Genomic DNA, 7,019 nt, shown 5'->3' on the forward strand with positions numbered 1-7,019 from the left:
ATGCAGTATTTGTCCTTTTGTCACTGAGATACTTCACTCAGCATAATGTCCTCCAGAATCACCCATTTTGAATAATATTGCATGAGTTGCTTATTTTTCAATTCAGCATAGTATTCCATTGTGTGACTATACCACAGCTTCTCCATCCATTCATTTGTTGATGGGCACTTGGGTTGTTTCCAACTCCTTGCTTTTGTGAACAAAGCCGCAATAAAACATGGGTGTGCATATATCTGCTTGGATGTCAGTTATGGTCTCTTCGGGGTGTATTCCCAGTAGTGGAATTGCTGGGTCAAATTGTATCTCTATTTGAAACTTTTTGAGAATGTGCCATTCCGCCTTCCACAGTGGTTGCACAGAATTTTTGTCTTCTTGATGTTGAGATGTAATCCTTATTGAAGGTTGTAGTCTTTGATTCTCTGCTGAAAGTGCTTCAAGTCTTCCTCACTTTCAGCAAGCAAGGATCTGTCATCCAGACAATGTAGGTTATTGATGAGCCTCCCTCTGATTCTGATGCTACATTCCTCGTCACAAAGTCCAACTTTTTTTTTGTTGGAGTACAACTTCTTGAATAATTTGCTCAGTATAAAGGTTAAATATGTATAGAGAAAGAATATAATGCTGATACACACCTTCCAAATTTAAATAATTCAGTGTTCACAATAGAATTTTAGTCTAGTTATAGGTTTTACATGAGGACAATTAAGTATTCCGGGGCATTATTCTCAATTATGTTAGGCATAATTTATTATAATCCATGCAGTCCAATGTCTCTGCATAGGCAATAAAACATAAATTAACATTACTCTAGTATCCTTTGCTTTTAGCCAAGATCCATCTGACATCAGCAATGAAATCTCTGGTATCCCTCTTCTCAATTCAGCTTGAACTTTTGGAAGTTCCCTGTCTATATACTATTTTAGTCATTTTAGAATTATCTTCAGAAATATTTTACTTGCATATAATGTGACTTGCATGCAATGAAACTGTTTGTTAATTTCCACATTCTGTTCAATGGCTTTTCTTAGGAATGGGAACAAATATGGATCTCTTCCAGTCAATCGGCCAGACAAGTTTCAGTTAGTAGCCCATTGATTCCTAGAACTTTTTTCCCCAATGCCTTTGGTGCAATTTGAACTTCTTCCTCAATAACCATTGGCTCTTGATCATATGGTACTTCTGGAAATATTTCATGTTGGCCAATTATTTTGGGTACAGTCATTCTGTGTATTCCCTCCACCTTCTTTTGAAGCTTCCTGGATTGTTCAAAATTTTGTCCATAGCATCTCTAAGTATTGCAACTCAAGGCTTGAATTAGTTTTTCAGTTCTTTCAGCTTGAGAAATGCTGATCAAATTTTTCCTTTTTATTCTCGAATTCCAGCCCTCTGAACATTCACTTATAATATTTTGCTTTGTCTTCTTCAGCTGTCTTTCTAAAACTTGTGTTCAACTCTTTTATGCCAACATTTCCCCCCTTTGTTTTGATTTCTTAATTCTCTAGTGCAATTTTCATAGTCTTTTCTGACATCCATTTTTGGTTTTTTCTTTTTTTCTATCTTCTCTCTCTTTGCAGTGATCATTTGCTAATCTCATGGATGAAATCCTTGATGTCATCACACAAATCATCTGGTCTTTAATCATTAGTTTTTAATGTTTCTATAACAGTAGCACTCTTAAAACTCCTATGGACAATAGAGGAATACAGATAGTTATAGTATTAGAGGCAGAACCCCAAATGAAAGACAATCAAAATGAGGAGAAACAGCAGCAAACATCCTTTAATTATTGGAACATGTCTAGATACTACTATGGATTTAGGGCTCTAGTAGCCTTATGGGTAAGGAGTTATGCTGTCAATCCAAAGGCATGTGGTTTGAATGCACCAGCTAAGGGGAAAAGATGGACAATCTCCTGTGCAATTTATAATCTCAGAAAGCATACTGGAGGATCAACCAGTTCCAACTCAATGACACATAACAACTACTAACCCAGGATGATCTCCCCATGAGGTTCTTACCTTAATTACCTACAAAGACCCTATTTTCAAATAAGGCCACCTTCTGAGGTTCTAGGGGAACATACATTTTGAGGGGACACTTGAGCAGCCCCTAGCAGTTTAAGCAGTCATCTGCTAACCTAAATGGTGGTGATTTGAATCCACTCAATGTCCACTCCAGAGAAATACTACTGTTTGCTTACTTATCTGTGGATAATGGTTTGCTCTTGACAATTAACTGGAAGGTCAGCAGTTATAACTTCTTATTGGCACTACAGAATAAAGGTTTAACATCTGATCCTGTTGAGATTGTAGTTCTCTTAGGCACCACCAAGTCTACTTTGACTTATAATGGCCCTTTGAACAACAGATCTGAATATTGTTCTACCCTTCAGGATCATCAGGATCTTCAGTATGGCTGAATCCATTAGGGAGCTCGTGTGGCCTAGTGGAAGGAACTATATTGCTGACCCAAAGGCACATGGTTTGAATTCACCAGCTACTTTGTGGGAGAAATATGAGCAGTCTCCTCTTGTGTGATTTACCACCTCTGAAAACCAGCTGGAGGGTCAGCTATCAGTTGGTTCTCAGCACATTACAACATTATTACAGTAACTGTGTCAGTTCACTTTGTTGTCAGTTTTCTTCTCTTCCTCTGACCTTCCAGCTTTCCCGGCATATTTTTATTCATCTTCACAGCATGCTCCAAATAGATGAGACAAAGTTTCACTATTCTTGCCTCTAAGGAGCCCCCTGGCTGCACTTTCTTACTGTCAAGAAAACAGAATAGTCCTACTATATAACATGTGAGGTTGTTGTGAGTCAGAATCAACTTGATGACAATCAACTCAGGACTTGGTTTTATCAGAAGTAAGGTTCAGTGAAAGAAGCCCCAGTGGTGCAGTGGTTAAACAGTTGGCTGGTAATTGGAAGGTTGGTGGTTTGAACACACCAGTTGCTCTGCAGGAGCAATGTGTGGCAGTCTGCTTCCAAAAAGGTTTACAGTCTTGGATACCTGATGTGCAGTTGTACTCTGAGTTGCAGTGTCCCTGTGAGTTTTATTTTATATTGGTTTGCATATAAAATTTGTATTTCATTGATATTCATTGTGTTTCACACATTCCTTCATTCACATTGTGTTTTATATGAGCATTTCCATGTCTTGTGTTTTATAAAATTAATCTCCAATGATCTAAGTCCACTATTGCCGTATCTTTTCAAGTCCCCGCTGGATCATACCTAATTCCTTCACCCCCTCCCTCTGCCCACCATACTCTGTGACCTTGTGATTTTCTCACCTTCAGACCCCCTCCTCCCTCTCTTTCCCCCTTTGGACTTTTGTACACATCTTACTAGTTATCCTCCTATTTTTCCAATAATGATCTTATACAGTATTTGTCTTATGAGACTAAGTTAGTTCACTCAGCATAATGCTTTATAGCTTCTCACAGATTATATAATATTTTTCAAAATCATTGCTTCCAAGTGCTATAGAGCACTCTACAATGTGAATTCACAATTTCTCAGTTTATTAATTTGCTGATGGGCATTTTGGCTGTTCCAGTTTTCTTGCTATTTTGAATAATGCTGCTATAAATATCAGTGTACAAATTCCTGCTTGTGTTTCAGTTCTATTTTCCTTGAGGCATATTTCTGGCAACAGAATAGCTGGGTCACATGGAATTTCTATGCTCAGCTTTTCGAGGAAAACCAAAACTGCCTTCCAGAGTGGTTGTACCATTTTATAATTCCACTAGTATTATATGGAAGTTCCAATCTCTCCACATCCTCTCCAAAATTTATTGCTTTCTGTCCTGTTAAACTTTGCTACTGATGCTTGGGTGAGATGATAACTCAATGTGGTTTTGATTTGTATATCTCTTGCTGCCAGTTATTTTGACCATTTCTTCATATGTCTGTTGACCATCTCAAAGTCTTCCTCTGTAAAAAGTCTTTCCATGCCATTTGCCCATTTTGTCATTGGATTATCAATCTTTTTCTTGTGGAGGCCCTGTAGTATTCCGTAAACTTTCATTCTGAGACCCTGTCTGAGATGACATTGCCAAATGTTTTTTCCCAGTCAGGTTTACTGTTCACCCTTGAAAAAGATTTTGATATTAACAGGGACTTAATCTTTAGAAGGTCCCATTCATCAATGTTATCCTCCCCTGGTTGTGCATTTCTGGTTGTATTTGCCAACATATTTATACCATAGGTTAAGCCTTGTAAGTTTGGTCCCATTTTGTCTCTTATGATCTTTATGGTTTTGGGCTTTCCCCCTAGGTCTATGATCCACTTTGAGTTGATTTTTGTGATTTTTTTTTGGTATTCGATGTGACACCTGCTTCGGCTTTCTGCAGGTAGGATAGTTTTGCCAGCAATATTTGTTGAAGAGGCTGCCATTTCCCCATTTGATAGGCTTTGTTTCCTTGTGAGAATTTGCTAGATAGGTTAATTTCTGGGTTCTTGATTCTGTTCCATTGATCTATGTGTCTGTCATTGTACCAGTACCAGGCTATTTTAGTTATAATATCTGTGTAGTAGGTTTTATGATTAGGGAGTGCTTTCCCGCTTCATTCTTGTTTTTTTGAAAATGTTTTGCTTATTTGTGGTCATTTTTCTTTCCAAATAAACTTTCTAATTACCTTTTTGATCTCTGAAAAAGAAATTTTGTATCTGTATTAGGATTGTGTTAAATAGGTAGGTTTGTTTGTTTGTTTTTGTAGGCTCGTCAGCACTAGTGGTCTAGTGGCAAGATGCTGTGTTGCAATCCCAAAGACACTTGGTTTGAGGCCACTAGCTGCCCCACTGGAGAAGGATGGACAGTTTCCTTCCATGCAATTAACTGCCTCTGAAAACTTGGCTGGAGGGTCAACTATGGGTTGGTTTTGACTCTACAGAACTCAACGACAACAACATACATGAACAGGAAGCATTTCCTCCAATTATTTAGGTCTCTAATTGTTTCTAGCAGTGGTGTTTTATAGTTTTCTTTGTAAAAGTTTTTGTGTCTCTAAAGTTTCCCTATTGTACAGAGAATATGCAGGCTGTTGCTGCATCTTCCTCCAATACTGATGCCACATTGTTCTTCATAAAGTCTAGCCTCCTGAATGATTTGTTCTGCATACAGATTGAAGAAACATGGAAACAGGATGCACTGGCAAGTTTACTAGCCAAGAGCAGTATCTATTTGTGTCTCATTGACTATACGAAGGCATTTGATTGTGTGGATCACAGCAAACTGTGGCTAGCCTTGAGAAGAACTGGCAATCTCTGAGCACTTGATTGTGCTCATGTAAAACCTATACTTAAGGAAACAGTCTTTGGAACAGAGCAAGAACACAACGCATGGTTCAAAATCAGGAAAGGAGTGCATCAGGGATGTGCCCTGTCTCTATACATTTCCCTTTTTTTGTTGTTTTTTAGGGAAAAGCACGAATGCAGTACCCACTACCACAAATTACGCAGTTAAGTTTACCACATTTGGGGAAATAGCAGGGGTTAACACATCTGGAGTGCAATGGATAATTCAAGCCCTGGGAAAACCACCTTCATGATTATGGTATCTTCCCTGCCAGGTAAGTATCCCTCCATACCTTTTCAATCTGTATTTGGAACAGATTATTTAGGAGGCTGGACTATATGAGGAAGACTGTGGGGGTCAGGATTGGAGGAAGACTTATCAACAACTTGTGTTATTTAGATGACATCTTGCTTGATGAAATTGAGGAGGACTTGAAGCACTTGCTTCAGAAGGTCAAGGACTGTAGTCTTCAGTATGGATTAAATCTCAACATCAAGGAGACAAAGATTCTTACCACTGAGCCAACTTGTAGCACCAAGACAGATGGAGAAAAGATTGTGTTTGTTAACAATTTCAGCTTGCTGGACTCCACAATCAACCCTCTTGGCACCAGCAGTGTGGAAATCAAAAGATGAATTGTATTGGGGAACTCTGTTGTCAGGGACCTCTCCAAAGTGCTAAAAAAAGCAATGAGAGCAGACTAATGTGTGCTTGATCCAGAATATGCTCTTTGATCTTTACAGTTACTTGCTATGCATCAGAGAGCTGGACAATGACCAAGGATGGCAGAAGGAGAATTGATGCCTTTAAGCTGTGATGCTGGAGAAGAGTACTCAACATACCATGGACAGTCAAGAGAAAAAGCAGTTATATCTTGGAGTGAGTGAAAAACGTTTCTCCTTGGAGGCTAGGATTTTCAAGTTCTGTTTCATATTCTTTGAGCATATGACCAGGAAGGACCAGCCTTTGGAGAAGGACATCATGCTTGGAAGGGTGGAGGGACAGTGCAGGATAGGAAGACTCTGGATAAGGTGGATTGACACGGTAACTGGGATAATGGAAGTAGGAGTGTCAGAGATGGTGAGACTGGCTCAGGTTTCAGAGCTATTGTACATAGGGTCGCTATGAGTCTCAGGGAACTCAGTGGCACATGTCAACAACAATAAGTTAGGTTCACTCATAAGTATCTTGATTTGTGGTTGGCTATTATAACTAGTATTGCTTTCTTAGTTCCCTTTCCTGTGCCTCCTTTGTTACTCTAGAGGAATTCTACTGATTTTTTAAAAATTTTACTTAATATTGATCTATGTCTTGCCATTCTACTACACTGGTCTAGTAAGTCTAACAGTTTTTTGTTGAGTCTTTGGGGTATTCTGTGTACACTGTTATATCATTGCATATCATTTCAGTTTTACCATATCTCTATTTCCTCCTCTTATTGTATTGCCCTTTCAAGTACTTCCAATACAATATTGAATAGAAATGGTGACAATGGGCATCCTTGTCTGGTCCCTGTTCACAAGGGTAAAGTCTTTAGTCTTTTTCCATTGAGAATGATGTTAGCTTTTGGTTTTACGTATATGGTTTTCACTATCTTGAGGAGATCCCTTCTATTTCTTTCTTTTTTTTTTAAATGTTTTCATCAAGAAGAAGTGTTGAATTTTGTAGAAGGTCTTTTCTACCAATAGACAGGATCATATATATGGTTATTTTTCTTT

The sequence above is a fragment of the Elephantulus edwardii genome, unplaced genomic scaffold (assembly GCF_000299155.1).
Source record: "Elephantulus edwardii isolate Elephantulus edwardi_28Jun2011 unplaced genomic scaffold, EleEdw1.0 scaffold00033, whole genome shotgun sequence".
In the NCBI taxonomy this organism is placed as follows: domain Eukaryota; kingdom Metazoa; phylum Chordata; class Mammalia; order Macroscelidea; family Macroscelididae; genus Elephantulus; species Elephantulus edwardii.